The 15,633-nt window shown below is 39.3% G+C and overlaps 1 protein-coding gene across 5 annotated transcripts in view; it reads left to right on the forward strand.

Moving 5' to 3' along the window:
• Positions 1–3,035: 3,035 nt before the first annotated feature.
• Positions 3,036–15,633, forward strand: part of ROBO1 (roundabout guidance receptor 1) — a 688,445-nt gene continuing 675,847 nt past the window's right edge. For all 5 annotated transcript variants that reach the window (XM_015880144.2, XM_015880189.2, XM_015880164.2 and 2 more), the window contains exon 1: positions 3,036–3,136. The gene's annotated coding sequence lies outside the window, so the exon portion shown is untranslated. The remainder of the gene's footprint in view (positions 3,137–15,633) is intronic.

Here is a 15,633-nt window from a genome sequence, read left to right on the forward strand (position 1 = left end):
TGCTGATTACTAGAGATAGAAAAACGTAATGCTGATATATGACAGTCACTGTTGGCTATACTTCCTTCTCACAATGCCCCACATCTACATGAACATCATTTTCCAAAGACAAGTTGGAAACAGACTTGTGTCATCACACATACTGACTTTGGAAGCTACTCCAAGAAGAAACTATTCCAAAACATCTTTGATTGGTAAACATGTAAAATGTGAAGAGTCTTCAATATCTAGAAAACTTAGAAACGTGTTAAATTGGTAATCTAAGGTTGTGTTAGGTACTAAACCACAGCATGCTTTACCTTGACTATGTATCATTGATAACTTTCTTGTAGAGCACAAATAAATAGCTCAATATTTCATGCACAGCCTTGCTAATGTTATGAAAGATACAGGTATTAGATACACACACAAATGAGGAACATATAGATATATAGATATTGTCATTCTTCAAAGAACTTTGGTTAGTGTAATGTTTTATTTATTTGCTTGTCCTCCAACAAGCTATTAGTTGGTGTGATAATTGATCAAGCAATTGCATTTTAATTGTGGTAATAGAGCAGCTTTGTGATTTATTCCTCTTGGTTTTGTTTTCCTACAAAATCATCATCTTAACTCAGATGTTTAACCACCCACCCCATTTATCTGCTAAAACTGTTTCACAGCCATATTTCATTAATCTCTGAAGGCACTACAATGGGCAAGGCAATTTCTCTCCTTCCCACAGTAATTTCTTAATTGTGATGGTGTTGATTATCACTTCTATAATTTGCACTTACACCAATCTACTATTTTTGCTAAATTTGCAAATGATGGAAATTACCCACTATTTTACATTATTTTGTTACATAAAATTGATGTTAATCAGACATGTCTTTAAGGTTGTCGTAGAAACAATAGGGCTTATGGAAGTAACAGGTGAAATGTGTATGCTGAACTCTTAGTTCAGCAGAATTTGTCATAAGTAGACTGAAAGGAAAAAAAATAAAAAAATAAAAGAATGAAACAAAAAACTGGTCTGAATGGTAAACAGCTACAATATCTTCCTTTACAGATTTTACTCACTAGTGTATTAGTCACCTGTTTTCAAAGTAACATAACTGAAATGTAAACTTGTTTTTGAAAAAGAAAGAACATGATATCTGTAAGTAGGGTGATAACTGAAGAGTAAGATTCAGAGGAGGTTATTAATTGCACCAGTGCATCTTTTCTGACAACAGAAACACTGTAGTGCTTTGGGCTATACTTGTTACCTAAGGAGTAAAATACCCAAACCAAAGTAGGAACCGCTTTTGGAGAACAAAGAATTGGAATCCTCTTCCAGCAAAGCACCAGATCTTACAGACAAACTGTGAGGTGGTCTGAAACACAGCACTGGAGACCTGACTTTGAACTGACGCTGTAATGCCTCCCTTGTCAGAGGCACTGAAGCACAAAAATGCTGATTCCCTGCTCCTCTCTCTGCTGCTCTCTCCAAGGCACACAGACTGCTCCATTCAGAGAATGTTTCAACTACTACTGTTGATTCTCAGAGTGCAAGGCGCATTTAAGCATCGTATTTCCCTACATGCTGTTTTAACTTTGTCTTTTCCTGCCTACAAACCAGGTGAAATCATGGGCTTGTGGCTAACAATGTTTTGCTCTGAGTTTGACATTTCAATATTTGTAAAACTGCATTTGTTGTAACATTTGCGCTTGGTAGCTCCCAATTTGAGTGGAACGACATTGCCACATTAACACTGCCCTATACACAGAACCTTTGGGACAATGTCCCTTGTCACTGACTGCTATTCTTCTGTGCAGGGCAGTGGGTACTGACTGGATCTTTAACTGCCTTGTGCATCATGATATATCACAGGATGTATTTCCAGATGGCCTTCATATATTACTTAAAAGATTTCAATAATAACTTGCAATTTACAACCCACTACTGTGCATTTCCTAAATATACACTATGTATATGTTGGATATTATGTACGAGGCAGAGATAGAAGTTGAGCTCCGTCTGCCAATCTCACATATGCCAGTGCCTACATTGTTTTCAGTTCTCAGTTTTGCTGACCTTTGCCATTACTGTCTCACGCTTACTCCCTGTTTAGCAGTCAATAATGAAACGCTGTATCTGGTTTTGGTCTTTTTACTGCCTGAATTTTCAAATGGGATATCTTCTTTCAGTCTGGTGATTTCTTCTTTCCAACAAGGGCCATCATTAAAATATCGCAAACTAGCAGTCTCTCCATTGTTTTTCTTTAATGGAAAAAGCCAGTCTTGATCATCCATTCTACTTTATCTCTTATAATTAAGAACAAATAGTCTATTTTTTTTTTAATAACACTTCTCCCTCTTTGCACAGAGTGATATGCCATAACCTAGGAGAGAACAAGACACCGGTAAGTGAAATGCAATGAGTAAATTACCACTGAAATAACCACATAATAATTAGGGACCGTGATGGATAATTTCCACAGCACAGAAAGAAAAGCAGGATGAGGGGCTTTGGGGGGGCTAGGGGGGGAGGAACAACCAACAAGCTTAAGGCAAATAAAGCCCTGGATTTATTTTGTTGAAATCGGACACGCATTTCTCACACCAGGCTGCACAAAGGCACTGGGAGAGCAGCTCGGAAAGGGGAGCTTGCATGACATCCGCTCATCAGGCGGCTCGCTCCCGGCCGAACGCGGCCACACGTCCCACAATACGGAGGTAACGAATCAATTAAGCGGGCCCGGCCCCCACCCCCCCTCCTCAACCCGTGCCCGCGCGGCCGCCGCGCTTTGTAGTTCCCGGCGCCGGAGCAGTAGGACCCAGGGGCCCTCCGCAGCCACCAATAGACGCTGCTACCGGGATCTATTTGTATGCAATGCCTCCTGCTCTGAGCATTAATAGTAATACAGATAACGGGTCTGAAAGAATTCTCTTCTGAAGAAGGATTTGGTTTTCCAGGGTCCTGATACCGGGAAGAAATCCGGTTTCATCCCCCTTTTGATTTAAGCCTCCCCAGCAGCTTGTCGTCTGAAGCGCTCCCTCTCCCTCCGATACCGATACCGATACCCATCCGTGGCTTCGCTCTGTGCAGGGAAAGTTGCACGGGCCGCCCGCCGGATGGAGCCGCGACTTCTCTGAGCGCTGCTGCCCCGAGGTGAGTCCCAGCGGAGCGGCCGCGGGGTGGGAGCCGGGGGTGGCATCCCCGGGCTGCGGGCGGCCCCGGGGCGATTGGAGAGGGCGATGCGGGAGAGCCGAGCTGAGCGGCCCAACAAGTTTCCCTCCGGTACCGGGGCGGGTTTATTGTGAGCAAAGTTGCCGGGGTTAGTTCCGCGGGACGGCATCCCGTTTTATCGTCTCGTTCGCTATTAACAAAGAAGTTTGGCCGCTGCGCAGCCGGCGTCCCCCGCTGCGGGGCGGCTGCGCGACACTCCGCTGGTCGGGGCTCCGCTCCGCAACTTGTGGCGGAACGGCGGCTTTGTTTCGCCCCCGCGCCCGCAGGGATGCTGCCCGGCCGGGGGGCCGCCCCCCTCTGCCGACTCCGGGGGAGACCGAAAAGCAGCGGGGAGGGGGAGAAATATAGGCGTTATGTGCAGTGAGTGCATCATGTGCGTGTATTTCTATGTCTATATAGAGGTGTAAGAAATGGAGAGCGGGAGGGGGTACACACTCGGGGGGGGGGGGGGAGGGGGGGGGGGGGGGGGGAAGGCTGGTCTCCACTTGGGCTCTTAAGGGGTGCGCAGTCAGCGGGTGTGCGGCCGTCTCCCCACACAATGGAGGGCCCCCAGCGGGGCGGGAGGGGGGAGAAAGAGGAGGAGGAAGAGGAGGGAGGTCTCCCGCTCCGCTGCAGCCTCTGCTGCAGTGCCGCATCCCCTGTCCGCCCCCGCCCCGCGGGGCAGCGCCCCCGAGCAGCGCGGAACCTCCGCCCCAGCGCGTAGCCGCGGCTGCAGGACGCCGCCCCCCGGGCTCCGTGGCGGGGCCGCAGGTGCCGCGGCAGCGGGGCTCCGCCGGGTGTCCCTCGAGCCTCGGAGCGCTGCCGCACCTGGAAAACGGGATGGGGACGCAGAAATGCAAAAGGAGGGGGCGATTAAGTTGATCTGCAACGTGATCAGCGTTTGTAGTTTTCTTTTTTCCGAGTGTTTGCAGATGGTTTTTCGTCATGATTTGTTAAGGTTAATTAATGACTGATGACTCGAAAATCAATTGAAGCGAGTTTGGCTTGCTCCTAACTCCGATTTCACTTGCTCTTGTATCACAATTTGATTTAAAACTGCTGATGGTTATGAGTACACTGAAGAACTTCCTGTCAGAAAGCTTTTTTTGGAGGGGGAGGGATAATTGTGGCATACCTGTGTGTCACAGAGCTATAGGTAGAAGGGATACTGATCTGTGACCATTGTGCCATATATTGAGGCTCAGATGATAGGCATTCGAGCTAAGAGCACTTTTCAGTAAACCTAATTTCGTGTGCCTCACTAATGTAAAAAGAAGCTTTTGTTGAATGCAGTTTGTAGAAAAAGATAGGAACATCCTGCTAAAGTGTGGAGTAATAAGGGTAATTTCAAAGTATCGCGTCTGACTTTTTCGATGGGCTGCTTTCTACGTTCATCTCACATGTCTAACTGAATGTTTTCTGCATACATCTTGGGCTGATGGGAATTCCAGTGGCATTACACTGGTGTAAATGGGCTGTAAACGTGTGGCGGCAGACCTACTATTTGGTGATTAGAGACAAGAAAGGAAGGCGGAGAGCTAATAAAATTATTCTAGTGTTTGCCAGACTGGATAGCTCATTCTTTTTCAGTCCTTCAGCAGTGACGCTGGACTTTTCACCAACTGTCTGGCATTCGTGTCCAAACCCCTACAATAATGGGTTCTTATAAGCATTTTTGGTACCATAACTGACCGTTGACCAGAAACCTTACTGATTTCCATGAGAATTCTCACTTGAAAGACAAAGGATGCCATTGTGGCAGTGTGAAGCAGTTTGCCTGCTGCTTATTGACTTTTTAGTGAGACAAAAACTCAATCCTCATCTCCTTCTTTTCTCAGTCATAGTGAATATTGAACCACTCGAATATTGCAGAAATAAGGAGGACTTGACCAGTTCTGCAGTGAAGTACCTGTAGATGTCTTTGCTGAGGCACAAACAAGTGGCTCATTAGACACACTCTCCCAATAGGTCTTTGAAAGGAAAGGCTGAGTTCTGTAGCTTTCTCTTGTTAATATTTCGTTTGTTACTATATACTTATATACATATTTAATTTCGTGGACCTCATGCTTTGTTGTTTTCTTTTGCTGTAACTGTATAAGATAAGCAACATAATACTTCAAGTGCCTGAGATAGAGCTCCCTAAAGTAACTTTCTGTGGTCTGTGCACAGGTCTGAACCTCAGCCTGAGCAATAGAGGCAAATGTGTAAGCCACAGAAAACACAGATTAAAATAAATAAATAAATAAATAAATAGAATTGAAGATGAGCAAATGCCATATACTTTCCTCACATAATGAAATCTTAAATGAAGCTGAGAGCAGAGAACTCTGTTCTGATGTCTGAGCTGTGACATGATTGTTGTGGCATATGGCGAGGTATAAATTCAGCTGACTAGTACAGCTAACAAGCAAGTGAGGGAAAAAAAGGGTTAAGGGGAGCAGAGGGTGGGAGAAGTCAGGGATTTATATTCCCTTGGCCTTTCACATTAAAGGAATTCCATGGGATTTCATCCTTTTGGAGTGAAATCAGCTGTCAAGCAAAAAGTGGAAGTTGACTGTGAGTTTGTTTGCCTAAGTTATGAACTTGCTCTCCTGTGTGTTCCCCATCCTAAGAGACATTCTGCAATCTCCTGTTGCTTATCTCCTGGTAGCAGGTGACAGAATTTACTTGTTTGTGGGATTAACACATTACTTTTATTTGTTTGTTTGTTTTAAATGAGAGTTAAATTATGTAAACTTAATTTCTGTTTTCTTCACATGTATGTCTTTCTCTTATGTGGCTTCAAATGCAGAATGGAAAACAATCCCACTTCTTCACTGTAGCACATGTCCTGTTTATGTGGATATATTTCTGCATGTCCTTGATACTTTCCCTGCTACATGTTTGCTAGGGTGCAAATTCAGGAACTTGAAGTATTTTGATATCTTGAAGGCAATACCAGAGTTACTGAAGATCAAGAATGGAGTTTATTTGCAACATTATTTGTCTACACTTTATTTTTACAAACAATAGTCATGTCCTATGAAATTGCAGGTTCAGCACTTTGCTCTAGATTTGGGAGGAGTTTGTAATCTAATGATTTTTGCTCTTTTCCTGTGTTTTCTAATCTGTAACTCTACCAATTGGAATGGATTTGCACGCAGATTTACTTGAATTATAAGAAAAATGACCCCCTCAAGAAAAACGTAGACAATTTCAAGGGTCATTGAGGTGATAAATTACACAGTAAGGATAAGAAGAGAAACACTGTGTGTTCTCCTGTGCAATTACAATTTGATAGAATTTTTAAAAAATAATCTCTAGAAGGGAGAGTAAAACTGAATGGGCCTTTAAAGAACTCTGAGATAAACATAAATACTCTGAGCACATAAGTTAAACATGCAGCAACACCATAAGGCTTAAGAATACTCACATAATGCTAATCCAGCATACTGAAGGACATAGGGAAACATCTTCAAAAGACATAACAGATACCTTGTGTTTCACCTGTAACATCTTACCTGTCTAACCTACTCAGTCTATAAATCTCTCATTCTTTATCCATCTTGTAATCATCTGTCCCATCAGTTCTCTCTCAACACTGTCAATTTATAGTCTGCCAAACACATCAATCCTTTGCCTCAATTAACTCCTTCTCTTTTCCCAAATTCTCCAATCATTATGCTGTCCTTGTCTATCTTGAGGCCCATGTTTCAGCCTTCTTCTTGCCTTCCCTGCTCAGCTCAGCATAACTTCCATGAGGGAAGATTTGTTTCCCATCTGGTATCACCTGTCTTCCTTAACAGTTTCTCGGTCTTTACTCCAGGACTGCCAGTTCATGAGAGTTAATCATATTTTCACATCAAGTGTATTTCTTTGTGTGTCCTTTAGTTTTCTCAGCCATCATTAGGGAGCACAGTGAGTGGATGTGCCCCTTCTCTGAATTTGACTTGCCTCTTTCTTCACAGTCTGTGTAAACAGATCCTTTCACCAACCAAATGAGCATGACAGAGTCGGCAGGAAACAGAAATGTGACTTAGTGGCATCTTGATCACTCCCAACTTATGGAGGACTTTAATCCTGTTCCAAACTTTTTTGTATTAAATCTGACTTCAGACAAATACTGTGTGTTTGTAATGTTCAAAGTCAGTTGAAAGAACCCGAAAGTAGTCAGCTGAGTGCTTGAGATCCTGGCCCACAGACTTTGCTTTACATGTTTTTTTGGCTCTGTCCCTTCTTGTAGCCTGGTGCAATAAGGATAGAAGATGCTGTTTGCCCATCTTCCTTAAAATTTCCTTGAGCCTTCACACAGGATAGTTTCAGTTTCAGCTGATGAAATATGACTACTGGAAAAACAAGAACCATAAGACCTTAACCTCTGGCAAAAATGTATTTGGAACTGAGCTTCCTTACTTCTGCATGAAGCAATTCCTTCTCATTTGTTCTTCTTCTCTTTCTGTAATATAGTAGCTGTCATGATTTATACTGCAGTTCATGCTGCCTGGATCTTCACCTTGCTCACTATGCAGTGTTTCCTTCACTCCAGAGAATGGCACTGAACTCTAAAACCCTTTCATCATGTTTCTGAATTACAGTGGAGTTGATCTGAGTGTCCTTCTTGAGGAAGTCCTACATTGTCTCTATGTTTCAGGAGAAATGTTCAGGCTGAACAGAGAATCACTTCAAGCTGTACTTTGAATGTGGATTTTTCCCTCTTTAATTTAGGATAAAAGATCTGCATATATTTTCTTGTATGCTGTGGATTTCTCTCACAGAGCCCTTGGCTGGGTAAATAAACTGTGAGGGGAAAGGGTGCACCCGAAGAGTGGATTTGAAGTCTATCTTTGTCACTCCTTATAAAAATATGTCTGTTCCACTCCTAAAAATAGCACAAGGAAGAATTTTACTGATCTGGTAAACTAGGATATAGTTGCCTGTGATTCTTCACAGTACCAAGTTTACTACAATGATTCAACTGTAATATATCACTTCAGATACATGTAGTATTTTCATGGGGTGTTTGAACTTAGATATTGTAGTTCATTAAATATTTGTATTAAATGTTTGGGTTTTCTTGTTTGTTTGATTGTTTTTGGTGCTAAGGGTGATACTATCCTTGTACTTTTCTTTAAGAGGAAACTGCATAAAGATAAAGGAAAAAAGTTAGTAAATAAAAGGTACCAGCTTTCACTGTGTTGGCACCGAGTTGCCATAATCACACTATTTAGTCAATTATTAGTACTTTCTGTAAAAACCAAGACTTATGTAACTTCATTAAGATTTCTACATTTACAGGATCTCAGTGTTAAAAAGTAACGGAAAAACTAAATGTGAAAATTGGTGATCTTCTGAGACAATGTATAACCAGAAACAGATCACACCACTCCAGGAGGACATCACTGCTTGTGATGTTGCCCATTAAAAATATGGAAGTCTAAGCAAATTGCAGTTATTTTTGTAACTCACTCTTCTTTGAAGAACACAAAGACTTTAAAGCAGTATGTTAGTATGAACATCTGGGCAATATAGTTGTAGACTCATTTTTGTTCCTTATAAAACTCTCAAAACTCACTAAACAACAAATGTTTCCCAATTTCCAGTCTTGCATACCAAACTTAACATCTGAAAGTCAAATGTTTTTCATTCTCACTCATTTATCATCAGTGGTAGTTGTGACTTGGATGAATTCTACAAGTTTATGCCTTAAATCCACATGTTATATCAAGAATTTTATTAGTGATAAATGCACTTCTGCATATGACTTAATTCTTTGAACCTATTTGTGAGCTTTTATAGCTAGTGACTGGGGGGGCGGGGGAAAGTCATCTATGCATTAAAAATGAAACACGAAAATTAAACAGATTATCTTCAAAAAGAATTGCAGGCAGTTCTAACTGAAGTATTCCAATAACATAAAGCCAAGTTCAGTTCCTGGGTAAGCCCCTCATTCATCTGAGCAGCTTTGGAACTTCTGAATTTTTAAAAAAAAAAATGGATGAAAAAAATGCTATTAAAAACTGTGCACACACAACATCTAAAGAGAGTTGAAATGTATCTCTCTTTCTTGTATCATGGTGTTGAAATCAAGCCTGACCACTTATAGTACTGATGTTGAAGCCCTAAAAAATATTTCCCTTAAATTCTTTTTGATTGAGCATATTGTTTATGGAAGAAAGCAAGACATGCTTTTGAGCTATCTGCAGTATGGTATGAAGAGATAGGAGCACTTCCTCTGTATGTAATAGGAGATGAATGAGAGGATGGAAAGTATGGCAGAAGGAATTGCAGGACTCAAACACATTCCATCTTGCATGGAGATTTGAAACTGCAAGTTAATTTCATCTTTGTTTGCCAAAATACATTTTGGAATAGTATCCCACAGCTTATTCTCCGTGTACATGAGGAAATGCCATTGTAGAAAACAATCTGTAAAATAGTGGTAAGGAGAGACTCAATAGATATTGAAATATATATTGAAAATACAAATATGAATAATGGTAGTGACTACAAGACAAGTGAAACCTGGAGGCTTTATTAAGGATGTTTACTCAGAAAAAAATGTGGGTTTCTCTTTCTCCGAGTGTTACAGACATGGACTGTTAAGATGGAATAAGGATTGTTATATCACTCAAGTTGCCTTTGATACATTACCCAAAGCAGGACTTTTGTTTCCTAGATCCTCAACAAGATGTAGAATATTATACTTAACAATAAAATGTTAAGTACAAATACAATGATTCTTTTGTACCTATTCCCATGGAATGGCAATGGAATTATTTCACTTTACACAACTGGCAGAAATAAGCAGTACTTCAAAAGATGAAACCAGACAAAGCTGATCTTAGTTTGACTTCGTCAAGTTATGCTGGATATTGTAAAGAAAAATCTTTCATTGATCCAGAAGGACCCCAGCCACAGGCGAGTTGATGTTTTTTGCAGCAACAGGGACCAAGTTCGAACCTTGCAGGTTTTATGCTCAGTTGCTTATCATCTCATGTAAACACAACAAAAAATTCAGAAGGGGAGTTGATGTACTTTGCTAATAACAAAATAATCCAGATTTCTTATTGCTGACCTCTGTGTGGCTCTGCAGCACATTGCTAATCCCAGATTATGTGCAATTTCTTATGTCAGGATTAACGTACAGTAAAGACAATCACTAAATATTTTTTTTTAGTTTGGTTGAAGAAATTACTGCTCTGTCACCCTCAGATGATCATGCACGACAGAAATCTTTTCTCATGTTATTCCCACTGAGCTCAGTATTTGTGTTTTAATATCCAGGGAACCATTACTCAGCTGTCTTTTGCCCACAATAACCAAATGTTTTTTAATCTCAGTGGAAGATGTTACCGTGAAGTAAAGTAGAGCTTCTGTTAGAGGCACACATCTGTAGGTATATATGCTGAAGTACTATGAAACTAATTGCCTAAGGAATCAGGATCCAATACATAAATCCCTCTTCTTTTCATAATATGGTACTCTTCTATCACGGTCTTGTCTAGATTTATTGTGTAGCATATCATACATGTGGTGTTTGTTTGTTTTAACTACTATGTGCCACTCATCACAGGGAAGATTCCCATGTATAACAGCTGTTAGAACAACACAAGCAGCAGGCAGTAATGTGCTACTATGCTTACCAGAGTATACAAGTCACTTGTGTGGATGCTGTCTGCATGCCCTAAAAGGGGGATTGTATACCAGACTCCACAGCAGTCTGCTGTTCCAGAGGTGAGGAGGACAGGAAAGCATGTGGGGTTCCAGCTTTTTTGTATACATCCTCATTTTCTTGTACAGCTATTCTCTGCCAGGGTAGATGGATGGCTTGGACTGAGGCCATGTCTCCTTGCAGACTTGTTTGTCTGCATGAGTTACAGCTGTTCTAATGAGTCTTTCTTCTGTGCTGTGCTAACCGTTCACAGGACTTGTCCTAACCAAAGTATTTGAAGTACTTTCATTAGCGAATGATTTGAATCCGTTACAGTATTTACCACATAGAAACTGTGATGTATAGACTTAACAGTTCAGGAGTTTTCTTGGAAAAAATAGCTCCTTTGCAATCTCTGAGTCTATCCTGTCTCAAATATACTTTGGGAAAAATATTGTAAATAGAAATGTTAATATCTTAGTTATTTATCAGTTATTCATAATCTGTAAGCTCTTAAAAATACAATTTTTTCAGAAGCAGATAGTCTGTCATCAAACCTTAGCAATAAGAGAGTATAAATGAAAAAAAATATTATGTGTGAATTTTTTCAGGAGAGAGGAAATAAGCTACACATTTCTGCTCTTTTCAAGATGAGTTTCTTGACTATGCTGTCCCTTGGCATTGTAATAAAAATAAATATTACATGAAACATGATTTTTAATTAAAAATGTATCCCACATTTAGTTAAGCAAAAGGAAGTCATAAGTTTTTTTCTTTTCTGTTGTTTTGTTTTGCTGTGTTTCTTTGATAGAAGAAAGAAAAAATTGCTATAAAATATGTTGCATAAATGGTCTTTCATGTTCCAGTTTTGTTCCCTCCATCCCTTGTGACATCAAGCCATATTTCACATAGAAGTTTAGCTGTTATCATATGTGGCACTGAAATGTTCGTCGGAAATTTAGTTACTGAGCCTGCTACTCCCTCTTGTTGAATGGATACAGTTTTTGTGAATAATTCTGGAGAAAAATAACGGAAATTCACCAAATTGGAAATTTATTTTTGTTCTTCTTCATATTTCTTGCAATATTGTGCAGAAAACATTATAGGTAAGGACTGCTGCAACAGGCAACTAAGCTAACTGAAATGCTGCTCTACCTTGATCACTGAGTATGGTCATTTCTGGAGTGCAGGACTACAGTTTTGTTCCTCTTGCTTTAAAAAGTCCTTGAAGTAGAGCAGTAGGGAGTATTCTAGGCATGTGACAGCAAGTTATTTGTCTGTAGCGGAGATACAGTACTCTTCTCTAAAGCTCAGCTTCAAATAATAGTGTTTTTAATTGGTATGTAGCAATCATGTAAAGTGATATGTCTGTAGGTGAAAAGTGAACAGCACTTTAACGTCTAGTTTGAGAAATAGTTGTCTTAAAGACAAGTAAATAAAATCATGCTGCTGAAATGGAGCTAGTGATGATTCTTAAGGAGATGATACTGTGTGACAATAATTTAAATTAAAAAAACAAACACACAGCACAATAATCATTAATAAACCCTCAGGAAATGCAGGATCAGAAATGACATTAATGGAAAGATTATTCAAACAGTTTTTGTTCAAATGTACAATTTTTTTTCCTTAGCAGTAGGTTATTGATATAGAATAGAGGTTTGCTGTGGGAATGGTGATTGTATGTCTGTGATAGGTTTGGCTACGAAATATGATATGTATGTTTAAAGTATAAAAAAAAAAAAAAAAAAAGAGGAGAGAGAGAGAGAGGAAAAATACCCATATATATGGTCATATTATTACCCATGAGCAATTTTCAATGGTTTCCAAGAAAACTGCTTGAATAATGCATAAAAATTTGAAAAGGTAATACGAAGGCCTATTACTTGCCTATGTCAGTAATGGCTGAAAAACACTCATTTGTGATGCTGATGTCTGCTCATTCCCCCTTCATAACAACTATCAGTCCATTGCTATCTTTAAAATAGAATACCAGAAGCTATCACAGTATTAAAAGATCAAAGTTGTGTATGTGCTAATACAGTTCATTAATAAAGTGCATTTATTAATAGTTTGTGGCTTTGAAAGATGTTAACATCATTTTTAGTTGTTATGTATCAAATAAAACTGTTCCATAGCAGTAACAGAGTAAACAGTCACCAACATCATGACTTAAACTTGTACCTAAATAAGCTAACTTTGTCTTCTGTAGGTTAGCTAGAGTATATTCACTGGAAATAAATCACAAGGAACACGTAGGATCTAGATTCTCTCAAGGATATAAATAGTACAAGTGGAAACAAAAGATTGGAATTTTCCAGAATTTTGCTTGAGTCTTTAAAGTCTGTTGTCACCTTTTAAACTGCAAAATGTAAAAGAATGGCTGCAGTGGTAAAATAAGGTTAATAAATAGGAAAAATACTGCATAGTACTTTGTAAATGTTTTCATAAGTATATTTTTCTTTAAGTGGTATATGATTTATGGAGTATGCCTGTGTGAATTGTACCTCCCACCAGTAGCTTCTCCACATGGAGAAAGAATGGCTTATTGCAGCTGTCAGCTAATGAAATGACTCCTGCAGTTCAAGTAGTTGCAGCTTTGGGCTGAAAAGTGTGGTTCTGACATTTTTTGGCAACGTCTACCAATGTCCTGTGGCAGAGGGTTGTAGTTCTTTGTCATGATCACAACTACTGCAGTGAGCAAAGACCTGGAAGACTGGAATATCAGATATAATTGTATACTTTAATCTGTGATTATTTTTTTTTCTTGGGTTTTTTTTTTGTAATTTTGTGAAAATGTGATATTAGAGGTCAACACACTGACAGCATATAAAATTACTTTCTTAAAATTGGAAGGAAAAAAAAGAGAGAAGTCTTCACAGAAGATAATCACAAGTTCATGTAGGAGACACAGTATGGCTGTCTGGGTATAGGAAAAAATATCTTCCATGTCATGTTAATACCTTTATTTGTGAAGCCTTCAGGTCATGGATTATGTCCTCTTGAATGTATTCTGCTTCTAGGTTTCTTAAAAATCACTAAGTCCAGATAGCATGCAAATAAATGGATAAAGTAGCTGAAAATAGCCTGTTTCATCACTGCAATATTTATGGCTGTAACTCAAAAAGAAATGATTGCAATGCTAGCATTCGTACCTGATTCCTCAGAGTGTAAATGCACCTGCAGACCTTTTATTACAGTCTAACTGGAGGGCTGGTGACTAATCTCAGCATGGTTGAGCAGCAAATGTTGGAGGATAATTGGATCTGCAGGCTAAGATAGTATGAATGTGGAAGGTAGGGAAGACTGCTATGTAGTTATTTTACATTGTGTTTGAAATCTGCTGTTTGTTTGTAATTTTATGTGGAAGATAACTTACTTTAGAAGGTAAAAATTATAAAATTTCATTGAAATGAAAGAATGAGATTAATATTCCCAAAATAATGCTTTTGTAGTCATCAGCTGGTAAGCAGCATATGCTGAAGAGCTCATTCAATAAAGCTTTTAAACCTTTAATAAACTGTGAACATATTTACAGGTTGGTTTAAAAGTGGATCTTTGAATGCTGAATTCCAAGTTGAGTATTTCAAGTATTATATCTACTACAGAAACAGCATACTCGCTTATAGTTTCTTTTTTTCCTTCTAAATGAGAGTTCAATAGGTTTTTCTATGGTAAATTACAAACAAAAAATATCACCAAGTTGCTCTTGGCCCATTCTGGCTTTCTTCATGTCATCTACAGTGCTGAAGGTGGATTTTTTTTTTTTTTTTTAGCAGGGGTAGCTTGAACAGCTGCTACTGCTGCAGTGAGTCTTGAACTATATTATTAGTTCTCTGCCTGTCCATTCTGTTTCCCCTTGATAAGAAATCTGTTCTTTCATGGTTCTTTACATTAGGAACACTTAACTGCTCAGGGTAAGATACATTTTGTTTTCTTCTTTGCAAAGTTATCTTGATGAATGCATATTCAATAAAACCGTAGTTTTTAAGATAAAACATGTTTGATGGGAGGGCAACACAATCCCTATGGCTGTCAGTCACACTGTTGTGATTAATCAGTCATGGTGTTACTCATGCTAAATTTCAGAGAGTTGTAGTCCATCATACATGGAGTCTAGTAACTTCTAGTTGTAATACTTTGACATTGTCCTCTTCTTATAGGGCTCAAAAAAGTAAATTAAAAAAGCCTGCCTCATTACAGTGATGTTTGTTCCCTCCTTACAGATGACCTTGGAATCTGCTAAGAGAGTTTCAGGTCTTAAAAGACCTAAATTACAGTAAATACTGGTGTAGAAATGCACACATTAACATCCATATAAACACAATTGTTGTTTATTCTGTTTATCTTGCTGAATGATTGATCAGTATGTATTTAATTGCTGGCTAATGAGTAGCACCTTGCTTCAGATGAATCCCAACTCCTTGTCTAGTTTGTCTCTCTGAATGACATTGGTATGGGCTGGCGGAGGATTTGGAGAGAGTTCACCAGTTGATATGTGAATTTTTCCACTGTGGGTGGAAGGAGAATGATTCAGGACTGGAATCACTGCAGAAGAACTGGAGAAGAGGTCTGGGATCTGAATCTGTATGGAGGGTTTGCAGAACAAGTGGTTCATTGCAGTCATTCATAGGTGTCCCCCTATTCCTTTATTACAATTTGTAAGCTGGGCTTACAAATTTCAAAGGGGGAATAAAATTGAAAGAAAAGAAAGGAAAATTTAAAAAAGGGTGTGGGTTGGTGGGAGGATATAGTCTCTATCAGTAATAGTTCCTGAAAATACAAGTAGATTTTCTAGATTTACTGTGAA

Source organism: Coturnix japonica, chromosome 1 (genome assembly GCF_001577835.2).
Source record: "Coturnix japonica isolate 7356 chromosome 1, Coturnix japonica 2.1, whole genome shotgun sequence".
In the NCBI taxonomy this organism is placed as follows: domain Eukaryota; kingdom Metazoa; phylum Chordata; class Aves; order Galliformes; family Phasianidae; genus Coturnix; species Coturnix japonica.